Source organism: Neofelis nebulosa, chromosome 3 (assembly GCF_028018385.1).
Source record: "Neofelis nebulosa isolate mNeoNeb1 chromosome 3, mNeoNeb1.pri, whole genome shotgun sequence".
Classification (NCBI taxonomy): domain Eukaryota; kingdom Metazoa; phylum Chordata; class Mammalia; order Carnivora; family Felidae; genus Neofelis; species Neofelis nebulosa.
Window position 1 is genome coordinate 105,197,683 of NC_080784.1, and position 14,865 is coordinate 105,212,547.

General features: G+C 36.9%; 1 long non-coding RNA gene across 1 annotated transcript; it reads right to left on the reverse strand.

The window, feature by feature from the left end:
- Positions 1-8,436: 8,436 nt before the first annotated feature.
- Positions 8,437-14,587, reverse strand: LOC131506147 (uncharacterized). Its single transcript, XR_009258756.1, has 2 exons — positions 14,364-14,587; positions 8,437-8,614 (listed from the first exon to the last, which is right to left on the reverse strand). It is a non-coding gene; the product is annotated as an uncharacterized LOC131506147 (long non-coding RNA).
- Positions 14,588-14,865: the final 278 nt, after the last annotated feature.

Consider the following 14,865-nt stretch of genomic DNA (forward strand, 5'->3'; position numbering starts at 1 on the left):
GCACTTATGGACAGTCCTTTGCTTTTTCATACAAGAGGAAGCTTGGGAATGCTTTGCTTCATTCTAGATCAGGCTGCCTGCGGGAATAGACCCTTTCCTCTGCTGCCCTATTGCCAGTTACATTAAATATAGTATATGACAAGAGTTTATATAATACTGTACTGTAGTCAACATCCGTGTGAGTGTATACAATGGCTCCCATGCAGCAAAAGATTCCATTAAGCCAACAGAAAGCAGTGATTCTGTTAGCGATAGTGAAAGGTCATACACAATAACCCTCCTCTCTCTTATCTCCTTCATACCAGCCATGAAGGTTTTCAAAAGGTTAAGTGCAGGTTAATTTTTTTTTATGTTTTGTATTTTCCTTATTATTTTGTATTATATTACAGTATTGTTATCATTTTTATATGGATATTTTGGGGTTGTAGAATGAGTCATCTGGGTTTCCATTATGGGAAAATTCTCTTTTATATACAAGTGCTTTGGATTATAAGCATGTTTCCAGAACAAACTATGTTCCCAAACTAAGGTTTTACTCTATAAGAGATAAAACTACAGAAACTCTTGGAAAACAGAGACAGATTTCTGTGTTTTTTTTTTTTCTTTTTAAACAGGAATACCTTACATCCATCCCCTTTTGGTGCTGGGCTGTTGGTGGGTAATTATACATTAGAACCTTCTGCCATTATGAGCATGATGACAAAGGCATATCTAGTGAAAACATATTCCTTTCTCTACCTGATTTATTTGATGATTATAAGATGTTACATGGCCTTTAGACAGGGCAATTGGTTTCCTTTTACCCTGACAATTAACTTGTGCTACAGGCGAGCTTTATAGTAGACCAAAGACCATTTCATAGGAATCGAGTTCAATTTGGTATATAAAGGGAAATCTTATTAAAGAAAATCACAATACAAACCTTTTAGTATATGTACTATAGTAGAATGAAAACATATTTCTTCAAGAATGTTAGAAAACATACCCACTTATTAATTATTCAGTAACTGCTGGGAAATAAAACACAAGGACCACATTTCTTCATTTCAGTTTCTCTGAAGCAGAGCCTAAGATAAGAATTTGGGTGTGTGTCACTCATTGAAAAAACGCTTTCAGGAAACAAGGAATAAGGAAAGTAGGATTGGCTAGGGGTCCTGAGATTGAGGCCCCATTATAGGTTAACTAACTGGAGTTTAAATAGAAACTTGAAAATAAAAAGATAGGCCAGAGGAAGTAGGAAAGCAAAGATATGGTCTCTGGAGCACTGAAGGATGAATTACATTACAGAGATTATTCCACTTTAAGGAAAGAGGGAACCAACTTTTATAATCCCATGTCAGTAAGTCATTAACTGACTGCAGGCTGCATCAACATGCAGGGAAATCTAGCATCCTTGGTGAGGTGGCTTCAGTTTAGCCAAGGGAAATTCTACTAAGAAGGGGTGGCTATGAGCAATTAACAGCCAACACTCACAGTGATGGAGACTGCTTTTAACCAGATGGTAATGGGATGTGGGCAGGCCACCAGCAGAGTTCATTACAGCATGTAAACAAAAGCATTATTATGAAAGGATTATTTTTACAATCTCCTATTTCTAAAGTCACATCTTTGTAATTATTGAGAAGCAATTTGCTATAGATCCTGGGCCTTGATGATTGTATGCTCTCTTGGGTTTCAGACAGTTCACCGGTATGTCAAGGTGGAGTTCATAATGAATGAATCCATACACAGAAGTCTCTCTGGCAAATCATGAATTGTGTGGTTCTTAATACCTACTTGTTAGTAGCTAATCACTTAAAAAATATAAACTGAATTGGAATATTTTCCATCCCACTAATTCATATAGTAATGAAATGTAAAAAACTAAATAAATGCATGTGTAAAGTCATGACTCTTTGTCATTATAAATGCAGACACCTCGTTGATATTTAAATTTTGGAATTATATGTAATCCAAAAGGATCAGGTCCAAAATATTCTAGGTCAAAGATGGTCTACTATCCTTCTACATCCCTGAAATTTATAGTAAAAAAGGTAATATATTCTGACAAACTATTATATTAAATGAAACTTTATTTGAGCTGAGATTTGAAGGATGACATTCCCCAGAAGTGGAAGAGCATGTGCAAAGATAGCATGAGGGGTATGCAGGATCTCTTCTGGGAGCTGGGAGTTATTTGGTTTGAATGGTGGGTAAAATAGGATGGGGAATAAAGGTAGGCATGTAGTTAGAAACTATGTAGAACATGGAGCCCTCTGTTTCCATAACACAGAGTTTAAATATTATTTTAAAGGCTATAGGAAGGAAATGAAGAACTCTTATTTATTTATTTATTTATTTATTTATTTATTTATTTATTTTGGAGAGAGAGCATGCACGGCAGTGGAGAGGGGCAGAGAGAGAGAGAGAGAAAGAATCCTAAAGCAGGCTCCATGTGGAGCCTGATGTGGATGGACCTCAATCCCATGACCCCAAGGCATGACTTGAGCCAAAATCAAGAGTCAGCTGCCCAACCAACTGAGACATCCAGGGGCCCCAGAATTGAAGAACTTTACACTGGAGAATGATGTCATCATATCTCTGTGTTAGATTGGGGTGTGTTTGCTTTGTTTGTATGACCTCTGGCATAATATCTTGGACACCATGTGTAAAGAGTAGAGACAACTGTCTTATTTTACTACTAAAAATACTTAAAAATATATTTTAAAGACTCCATATACTTCCCTCCCTATTGTTTTACTTCTGACAGGAACAGAAAATATCATTACTATAAGGAAAGAATATTCTCAAATTTTGTTTTCAAAGTAAGCATGGATACAAAGCCCTCTGAAGTTCACATGAGCAGTTTTTCAAGTTATGGCCCTAAAATCCTGAAGTTGATTAGAGTTAGGCTTGACAAACAGTTCTTAGTCGATACAACAGAATGAAATATTCTCAGAAAGCATAATCTAAGTAAGACTAAGTATTGCTTTCCGAAACCTGCTTCAGTTAATAAAAAGTGTATGTGTGCATACAAGTGTACTAGTATACAAGTACACAATGTAAATTGTATTTTATGCCATGGACCATGACAAGAGAATTTGGAAGTCCCTGGTCAGAGAAGTGACAGTGTGAATGCACAGAAGCTAGCTCTGTATGTAGCCAACACTTATTTCTTACCAACTCTCATTTTCCTCTTTCTGGTCTTATTCTTCCTGGGGATCTGATAGAGTGCTGTTCCATCTGTGAATTAAAGGAAGAGTAAGACACTTCTAGTGCCTTTACTCAAACAAATTTTTGTAGTAGAGCTGAAGGCAACCTCCACTCCTCTAAGAGATTTGTTCCATATCTTGAATGAGTTTCTTAATCTTCTCATCACTGAAATGGAGATAATAAGACTGTAAAGTATCAATAGTTCTTTGTTGTTTTTTTTTTTTAATTTTTTTTAACGTTTATTTATTTTTGAGACAGAGAGAGACAGAGCATGAACAGGGGAGGGGCAGAGAGAGAGGGAGACACAGAATTGGAAGCAGGCTCCAGGCTCTGAGCCATCATCCCAGAGCCCGACGCGGGGCTCGAACTCACGGACCGTGAGATCGTGACCTGAGCTGAAGTCGGACTGAAAGGAACAGCTTTGAATCCAAATGACAGCCCTGCCTTAGTTTAAAGCTAGGTTCTTTTTTCTGCTTATTATGGATCTTTGATAAGAAATACAATTGCTGAGAAGTTTGTTTTGCTTGCTGTTTGCTAGAGCATTGTGAGACCTTTCCTGATTGTAACCTGCTGTGTAGTAGAATGGGCTGTAAAACTTCCTAAATGTAGTCTGATATGTAAGGGAATGAGTGATTGTACATAAACTAACCAGCATTTCTCGCTTCTGTAAACCTGCTTGCTCAACACATTCTTCCCCCTTCCCCCTTTTTCCTCCCGCCACAAGTAAGGGACAAAGCCTTCCCGCCAAAGGACAGACAAAGGACGCCCAATCAGAGAACAACAAATGTCCTTACTTTAAAATCAACTAATCAGGCCCCTCATAATTTGAAACCTCCCCTGTGCTATTTGTCTCTGTCTATAAAAACGCTATACCAACCCTGATCATGGCCTCTTGCGTCACCGGCGACGAGTGCGCAGAGGACCAGGTTCCAACCTGCAATAAACGACCCTTGCCGCTTGGCTTTGACTTACGACTCTGGTGGTCTTTTGTGGGAAGTTTTGGAACTTCAGGCATTACAGGACGCTTAACCGACTGAGCCACCCAGGCGCCCCGATAGTTCTTTGAATAAGATAATATAAATGGGGTACTTAGCACAGTGCCTGGCATATGCTCAGTAATCAGTAGGTATTAGCTAATATTGATTATGATTTTGTTGTTTCACATGAAATGGTTAAATAACTTCCACATTAAAATGAAATAGTGATTTACTAGGTTTTCCTTGATGAATCAGGAAAAAAAAAAAAACTAGTAGGTTAAAATAAAAATCTCTGACACTTCTGCAAACTATCCAGGAAGACAGGTGATGAATCGCTGTCATTGTAATTTTAGGACTTTATCTATACTTCCATCATTTCATGTTGCAGTTTTTCAAAGAATAATCTAAAATTGCAGCTAAAATCAGTGGGTAGCAAGTTGAAATCCAGGGTATACCACTTAGTCCTTTTACTTTTTACCAATATTACAACAAACAGTAAATCATGTGAGTTGCATCATATTACCTCCCAAGGCATCTAGTTGTATGAATAATTTAATTATTTATGAGAACAATTCCTTAGCAGAATCCATATATTCGTTTATTTCATCTATGTGTATAACTTTTCCTTGTTCCTGAGAGATCATTCCCCCAGATCATTTCTCATAATAAATACTTTATTTATTTATTTATTTATTTACTTACTTTTTAATTTAAAAATACTTTATTGCTGAAAAATGCTAGCCATGATCTGAAGTTTGGATGAGTTGTAATCACTGATCACAGATCAGCCTAACAAATAGAATAATTAAAAAGTTTGAAGTATTGTTGAGTATCAACAAAATTTGACAGAGACACAAAGTGAACAAATGCTGTTGGAAAAATGGCACCACTAGGGGCGCCTGGGTGGCTCGGTCGGTTAAGTGTCTGACTTCGGCTCAGGTCATGATCTCTTGGTCCGTGAGTTCGAGCCCCGCGTCAGGCTCTGTGCTGACCGCTCAGAGCCTGGAGCCTGTTTCAGATTCTGTGTCTCCTTCTGTCTCTCTGACCTTCCCCCATTCATGCTCTGTCTCTCTCTGTCTCAAAAACGAATAAACATTAAAAAAAAAAAAAAGAAAAATGACACCACTAGATTTGCTTGACATAGGGTTGCCATAAACCTTGAATTTGTAAGAAACACAGTATCTTTGAAGTGCAATAATGCAACATGAAATAGAGCAAGGTATGCTTGTACCTAAGGATAGAATTGCTAGGTCATAAACTCTTTGCTTAACATTTGGGGGAACTACCAAACTGTTTTCAAAAGAAACTGTACCCATTTACATTCCCGTCAACAATGTATGAGAGTTCCAATGTTTTCACATCCTCACTACTGCTGTATTTATATTTAATCAGCAACAAGTAGCATTAGAGACATATCTTTACTGCATATCTATAGGTATTCTTAGCATTGTTGTTCTGATTTCTGTGAAGTGTTAGTAAAATAAAAGTCTGCTGTTGTACCAGGAGACCAATATCGTTGGTGAGGTTATAAACCTTGGTCTACCTTTTTCATGTACCATGATCAAAACAAGATGGCTCACTTTAAATATGCTTTATAAACTAAATGATGAATTTGTGTACAGAGAGAAAGGGAAATAAAAGCAGGGAGTAGATTGTAAAAATTGATCTGCACAATAAATTTTTTAACACCAGATGCTTAAAAAATGCTTTGGCTGTTTCATTTTGCACATTACTTTTGGCTTTACTATTCCAAATTTTTATTTGAGTTTGAAGTCCGGTGGACAGGGAGGGACTCTGTAAAGCACCTACCACAAATTGCCAACACTCTGTTTATGACCTACTGCTGACCCCTGGTAGAAAAGCTGAGCTAGCAACCAGAAGCACATGCTGGAAGGATGCTTGTGGCCCATCTGGGGAAGGAAAAGGTGCTTAGTTGGTTTTTTTTTTTTTCTTCCTTTTGGTCTTCTGCAACAGATCACGCTGTACTCCTACTTAAAAAGAGAAAAGCACAATCCAAAAAAGCTTGTCCATCTGCTAGCATTTTTCATCCACTAGTGCCCTTTGAGATAAACTGTTTGGGAAGAATCAGGGCTAGATGTTCTGTCATGACTGGTAATGTAAGAAAGGGCATTTTCTGTTCAAGCAGTTTTTTAAAACATCCGTACATAAGACTTTATGATGAAAAATATGAATGGGGCTTCATTTGTGGAAAGGATATAGCTTTTTCTTAGGAAGTAAATGGTCATATGCACATTAGTGAAGAGAATACGTGTAGTTAGTAAGAGGTTATGTGTGTACTGACTCTATTCTGAAAAAAAATAAAACCCATGGGGGTGTCTGGGTGGCTCAGTTAAGCATCAGACCCTTGATTTCAGCTCAGGTCACAATCTCACAGTTCATGAGTTTGAGTCCTATGCTGGGTTCTATGCTGATAGTGTGGAACATGCGTAGGATTCTCTCTCCCTCTCTCTTATCCTCTGCCCCACTTGTGTGCTCTCTCTCTCTCAAAATAAATAAACATTTTTCGAAAACTATATTGAGATTGTCATCAAGCTATGTAATAATGGGTTGCTCAAAATTCAGTAACTTGCTGGCTTAAATTACCCACAAAAAGACAAGGTTGAAAAGTTAAGATCCGTGGCAGAGAGAGAAAATAATATTTAAATTAAATTTGCTCTACCTTTAAGCCTGTTTTGTAGTAAAGTATGATTTTTCTCATGCTTAATTGAAAATGTCTCTACTGTATGTTAAAACTCATTAAAATGAAGAGAATTTCAAATGGAATTAGTTAATTTAGAAAGTTCCATGACAAGCTATTATGTTTAACAACTGAAGAATGAAAGAAAACATCAGCATGTGGGAAGCACCGAGTTAGAGATCCATCTTCTGGGACTGAAAAGAGATGTCCCTTTCTTTATTGTTTGTGTGAGTATTCATGAGGTCTCTGACTGGCATAATTTGATGGGGCTGCTGGGGCCATGCCACTCACAGATTCTGCATCTTTCCCAACTAGAAAGGAATCACAAGGGACACCCCTGGAGTGGACGGGGTATTGCTCAGTGACTAATAAGGTTTGTACGTTAAATGTTTTGTTAATTCTTTTGACAGTTTTCAGAAAGATTATGCCTAATATTTCCCTGAGATCTTTTCCCCTTATTGAGTAAAGAAAGTTGCTGAACTGAAATTAAAGGTATCTGAGGATCTCTAGGAGATAATTGCAAATAAAATGATGAATATTCTCCCTTGTGGACACTATCAGGAGTTCATAGAATAGGAAACTTAGTTTTTTGAATGTAAAGAAACTACTATCTGTCATACTAAAAGAAGAGGGATTAGAATGAACTTAATTCTGATTATGTGACAGAATGTGCTGGTATCAGACTAAGGCTGTTTAGAACTCTCTATTGAATCAAATGGAAACACACACACACACACACACAACCTTTTCACTACATTTTAATTCATCCTCCCTCCTTCCATGGGAATTGCCCTCAGATGAGCCTAGGGGATGACAAATTGAAGTGATTGCCCTAGGGCTTGCTCTTTGCCTCTCATTCTCCAACCCCTTAAAAGGATCAGGCATCTGGGGCTAGAATGGAATTACTGAATTGGTTGAGGGAGAAAGGGAGGCAGAAAGAATGTCACCAGCCAGCACTGAAAAATTATCTAAGATAGATAGTCTTCAAACAACGAGTCTGAAACTGGCTACTGTGTAACTATGTCCACAATTTTTGAACACACAATATGCCTACAATTTTTGCATGAGTCTTTTGTGATTCTTTCATTTTTTTGTTCAATATTACCATTGATGCACATTTTTAGAAGATTTCACTTGTGTGAAAAAACAGAGGCCAAAGTACATGGTAATTCCGCCCCCCTCCCAAGCTCTACGCTTTCTCACAGATGTGGTCAACTCAATTGTCCACACAGATTCTACCGTAACCAGAAATATCACTGCAGGTGGGCTCTTTGATGTAGACTTGTAGAAGTCTATTAAGTTATCTTAAGTAGTTATACTTAGTTAACCCAACAATTATTATTCATGTTTACTATATACCAAGTTCTTTGCTTGGGATAGGCAAAGTCAAATAAGATGTGCATTTTGTCCTCAACCAGGGAGTAGTTTGGTGGAGAGAATTATTAGTTAATCTGAGAAACATTTTAGTACCATAGCTACCATGATAGATTCATAAAAATATGGAGAAGTGAGAGCTAAAACATTGTGAATATAAAATGATTGAAGAGCAGTAATTATTAGAGTAAGAACTGAGTTTTTAAAATTTTTTAATGATTATTCATTTTTGAGAGAGAGAGAGAGAGGGAAAGAGCGCAAGCAGGGGAGGGCAGAGAGAGGGAGACACAGAATCTGAAGCAGGTTCCAGACTCGGAGCTGTCAGCACAGAGGTCCATGCAGGATTTGTACCCACGAACCGTGAGATCATATCCTGAGCTGAAATCAGACGCTTAAATGACTGAGCCACCCAGATGCCCCAACAACTGAGTTTTAAATAAAAAAATGTAACAAATCTCTGGTTTCTTTAGTGTGTGAAAGTTATGGTGTCAATAGTGCCATCTTTAAATACAAAAGTTATTTTCGTATGTAGTTTGACTGAATATCTGGACACGTCCCAAATGTGTGCCTGTATCATGGAAAACGTACAAAAAAAATTTCATTGCAAGTACAGAAGATTATTCCAGACAAAAAAGGTAAAGAACAGAAAGGGAAATATACGATGGATGAAATAGATACTTGTTTTTGGTCTGAATGAAATTTCAAAGACTCTTCTTCCTACCCAAGGCACCAAAGTGAAAGTACATTTCCCCCCTAAAACATAGAATAAAAAGCTGGAAGAAAATGACTGGATTTGGATAGACTATACAATATTAAAGAGCAAAATACTATTTATCTAATATTCTTCCTTCAGATTATTTCAAGTTTCTAGGCAGAAATATACTTAAAGGCTGTTTTTTCCCCTCAGAAATTATTTTGCCTTAAGCAGCACTTTGTTAATAGTTAATTATAAATAATGCATCAGGCTGAATTCTCTTAAATAATTTTATGCGCAAAGGAGATACTGGTAACATGCTTCCTGTGTAGATAGATAAGCAATGGTTGTCATGTTCACACCTATTCTATCACGTGACCATTTCTTAACAATAATCCCTATTACTTGCAGCAATTAATAAAGTTTTTTTTTTTCTGTTCTAAGATCTTCTCTTGCATCAGAGATGACCATCTACAGCTATTAATTCAGGAGGGCATTGAAAACTAGGCGTTACACTTGGCTTTGCGAGGATAAAAATGTGGGATGTCATTGTGGAAGCCCTTAACTTCATTTTTTTTTTTTAACGTTTGATTTATTTTTGAGACAGAGAGAGACAGAGCATGAATGGGGGAGGGGCAGAGAGAGAGGGAGACACAGAATCGGAAGCAGGCTCCAGGCTCTGAGCCATCAGCCCAGAGCCCGATGCGGGGCTCGAACTCACTCACGAACCGCGAGATCGTGACCTGAGCCGAAGTCGGAAGTTTAACCGACTGAGCCACCCAGGCGCCCCATTAACTTCATTTTTGTAATGGCTCAGCTCACATTTCTAGGCAGCCAATATTGCTTATATATTTACTCAAAAATTAAAATATTTACCCAAAATATGTTAATCCCTTTGTAATCTGTTCATGTTCATTCAACATTAGGTTTTAGGTAGGTGTGATTGGCTATGATGCTCAAAGCACTTAACAAGTGAGAATTGATATTTGTTGCCAAGCTGTCTTGCTAACATCATTTTCACTGTGTTCTGCTTTTTTGCCCACCAAGTTGTTATTGTGTTATTCAAAAAAAAGAAGTCGAAGCTTATTTAGAGTAAAGTGGATTTCTAAAATTACATCTAATAATTTGATCTCTCGATCAGCTATTGTGTGCAAAATTATTCTGAATGATTGCAAAACTATATCATCACCATTTGCATTTTTGGTTGGAAAATAAAATTAAGTGTAAAATGTATTAATACAATTTTACTGATCTTTATGATTTATATTTAATGCATACAAATATGTTAAAGGAATGTAGGAATTATGAGCAAAATTAGGTTATAATGTCACTGTTGAGTGACGCTAAAAATGTATATACTGAATAAACACATATTTTTCCATTCCTGGGTTTCCCATTTACTCTAAAGAATAATTTTGATTTTTCAAACATATTCTACTTATATAATCCATAATTTCTACCACCTATTACTTTTTTTTTAGTATAAACCTCAGGCTTAATTACATATAAATACTAGCTTGCACAAATTTCCCATGGTGAATACTTAATATACAAAGAATTTCAAGGTTTTAGAAGTAATGTATTCTTAAAATCAAAAACTGTGATTGTGTATCAAATTCTCTGGAAACATAGAATACACTACTCCAATTTCAACACCTCTCACAAATGAAAACAATAATTGGTCCAACATCCAATATAGGAACTCAGGAAACATCACGAGGGTATCTGGATGGAAGGCCAATTTCATTGAATCAAGACACATTTTGGATAGAGACGGAGGTGATAAGCAAGTATTTTCTGCACACAAGAAACCTTTATTCAAAAGTCTCCACATAGGTATTAACCTATTTCTTTACGGGCTTTCAAGAAGAACATTTTTGTGGGTTGGGTTTTACTGGCATACTGTTTTGTGACAAGAGTTTATTAATCCCATGCAGAGTCCTGACCAGAATGTTGTAGGGTATATGCCATAGGAATAGAAATAAGGGTCTTTTTCATAAATTTGGAGATTTATAGAATATTTATAGGTAAATATGTATATATTTAAATAACGTTATATATGGCAATAATAGCTGCTGTGAGCCATATGTAAGCAATTGCACAATTGTACTTGTATTGCTGCTACTCAGGGAAGGTGAATTAGTCTAAACCCATACGCAAGGGTTTTATCTTATGGTTAATCCTATAATCATAAGATTCTAGTTATCCCACACCAAAACGTAAATAAATGTATCATTTTTTATTCTAAGGATTACTTTATTTTTGCTTTACTTCAGCATAGCCTATGCCCTGAAATGTCACTTCAAGTTGGAAAATAAATGTGGATATTCTAATCACTATCCTCCTGACTTAATTTTAATGTTATTTCCTTACATAAGACATATAAAAAGGCAGGAGTTGGAAATATGGAAAGTAGAATGGTTTAGGTCAAGGAACACTGGAATAAAATCACAGAGACCTCTATTCTGGTTCCAGAAGCTTGGACAAGCCATTCAGCCTTTCTGGGTCTCAGTTCTCTCACGTGGAGAATGTGGGGGTCCATCTTTATGGGTACTTATAACTCGAATTGCCCATGCCTTTGGGAAATACAATCAGGAAGGAAACAACCTAGCTGAGCTCATGCAGGTCCTTGGGATTGCCTTTTGCTATATTTCTTTTAAAATTTTTTTTTTCAACATTTTTTATTTATTTTTGGGACAGAGAGAGACAGAGCATGAATGGGGGAGGGGCAGAGAGAGAGGGAGACACAGAATCGGAAACAGGCTCCAGGCTCCGAGCCATCAGCCCAGAGCCTGACGCGGGGCTCGAACTCACGGACCGCGAGATCGTGACCTGGCTGAAGTCGGACGCTTAACCGACTGCGCCACCCAGGCGCCCCTTGCTATATTTCTTATCCCTGAGTTATCTTGAATGTTATTTCTCATTCATCTAGTAGGGTAGTGTTATCTGACAAAGGAGAATGTGTTTCCGATTTTGGTCACATCTGAAAGGAATTTTTCCTGGAAGAAAGATTATGTCGGTACCCTGAAAAACATTATGTTTCTCTCTGTATTCCAGATCTCATATTATTTTATTTATATGAGAAAAGTTAGAATGTTGTCTTTTGACGTGAGAAAACCCCCTGAGATCATAAGGAAAATGAATTCCTGAAACACTAAAAGTCAGCCAAGTAAGTGAGAAAAAAAAAATATCCAAAAAAGTTAAGTAGACGTAGAAATCACACTGAAAATCTGATTGCAACAGTGCTTCTGTATCTAAAATTTATATTTAGCCAATGGCCATTCTAAGTAAGAAAGTAAATTTAAAAAATTGTCTTTAATGTTTATTTAAGAGAGAGAGAGAGACAGAGAAGCAGAGAGAGAGAGAGAGAGAGAGAGAGGAAGATACAGCATCTAAAGCAGGCTCCAGGCTCTGAGCTGTCAGTTGAGAGCCCAATGTGGGGCTCGAACTCAAGAAACCTGAGATCACGACCTGAGCCAAAATCAGATGCTTAACCGGAGACCCAAAAGTAAACAATTTAAGATTCAAAGCCATAAGCACTTAGAAGCAAAAGGTAGAGCAAATCCATGATTGTGGTGTAATATTTCAGATGTTCAATCTTATGCCAGTATATGTACAATCTCACATTTTGAAAATATAGGTGTTGATTTCACTTTTCCCTCCAGTTTAGGATTATACCCAAAACTGAGACACATTTTAGCCTAAAAAAGATAACATTAAAGGGAAGGATCATGCAATTTGCACAGATATGTTTTCTCAAGATACAGTAACTTTTTCCATTATGCTCTAACTGATATTTTTTAAAGTTAAATGATTTTAGTGTATTTATAAAACCACTAATGTACATACTTCACTGTGCACTACAGAAAATAATTAAATTGGGGGCTCAGTCAGTTAAGCATCTGACTTTGACTTAGCTCATGATCTCACGGTTGGTGGATTCAAGCTCCGTGTCGGGCCCTGTGCTGACAGCTCAGAGCCTGGAGCCTGCTTTGGATTCTGTGTCTCCCTCTCTCTGTCCCTCCCCTGCTCATAATCTGTCTCTCTCTCAAAAACAAATAAACATTAAAAATTTAAAAAAAAGAAAATAATTAAATTGATATTGATTTCTTCACCTATAAAATGGAATATATGCAATGTATATGAAATTAACCATTACAAATTTATCAAGATATAAAATGTATCCATTCTACTTAATCTTTTCATTATTGCTTTATCCTGCTGCATCTAATAATCCCAGACCAATACTAATATTACCACTAACAATATGATGACTAAATGCATAGAAGATTGCTTTTCAGATGTTTATGCCATTTGGCTATATTCCATTACCTATATTTAAAATACTGGATGACATCTTTCATCTGTGTTGTAGGCACATTTTTCTGATGTGCCTTTGGTGTGGGAATATTTTCTGCCTCTTTCTTTTCAAGATTGTCATCTTGTTATCAATTTCTGGGGTCCCTGCCTCTCAGAGCCTTCTGATGTCACCTTGTCTCTTTCCTGTTTTCCATTTTTATCTTTATACCATATAAATATATTTGCTGTTACTGGTTCGGCCCAGCCAAATATTTTTCAGTATGTGGGATACCTTGTCACTTGGTCTGGCTGAAGATACTTAAAAATGATTTTTGTTTGTTGCTTTTTGTTAACCTAGTTTCTTCGTTTATTGGGTTATTTGGGGGGATTGAAAAATCTATGCTTCTACTACTGCTGCCATATTGCCATATTGCTCTCCAACTTTTTACTTATTTTTTTTAACGGACACCATACCATCAGACTAGATCCCTAAACCTGAACATACTGTAGGCCGTTGATCCAAGTAGTAGCACAAATAAGGCTGCTCAGCAAAGATGGGGGTTCATATATTTAAGTTTTCAGCATAACATAAGGATGAGCTTTATTTCATTTGCAGACTGTTTTTTAACATGTTTCAATGTCACTCTCAGAGGGAGAAGGGCACTAGAAGGGAGAGCATACTTATTTTACAAATGCATCTGTATATTTATTTATAATTATATAAATGGGGTGCTTAAAGGACAAACTCTGTCAACCTTATTATCCAAAGAAAACCTAAGCACAGAGCATGAGGTTTCATTATACAGTTATTTATGGCTTGGGGTTATGCATGTGTGCCTGCTTGCATGTGTGTGTGTTTCCTTCCAAAGAGAAGGTACTAGAGAAGACAAGGCTCTCGCTCTGAAAATAGTACTTTTAAAAGTGTGAGGCTTCGGAGGTTGTTAGCATTACACATTTATCAGTTTCCAACTCCTAAGAGGAGGCAGTATAATCTCGTGCACCACCATCCTGGCCTTGACCCGGATATACCCAGCTGTCATCATCAGTATGTAAAGGACGTTGGTCCATTTGCTGTCTCTAAATGACTTCTCTTGCAAGGTGACATGGTGACAAATGCCGTGTGACTCACCATGTGCTGCAGCTTATTTTACTTCCAAATAGATTTGGTTGAAAACTACAGATGGTTTAGAGAAAACACTCAAGGAGAATAAGCTGTTCCTCCCAGGCCCCTCCAGTGGTGCCATTAGCCAAAGTCTATCCAGGTCCAAGTTACTCAACTCCTGTTCAGCACAGTGTCTCACTGAAAATTTGCAATGTTCATTAATTCTTCATATGTCGCTAAAACTTCACTGACAACATATAAAATGATCAAAGTATACAACCAAAAGGTGAATGTTAATAAAAGAGGACTTAAAGAAAAAAAAATCAATCAACTGAAGATCAAACAAATTAGCTCCTTATGATTTGACTCAGAACTATATCTCATTTTTGATTAGCCTGTTGGCATACACTTGATTGAAATCAAATTCCAATAATTGTTGTAAGATATTCTCTCAATAGACATTTACTATTGGTGATCGTTTCTCGATGTATACAAATATTGAGTCATCAAATTGTATACCATGAAACTA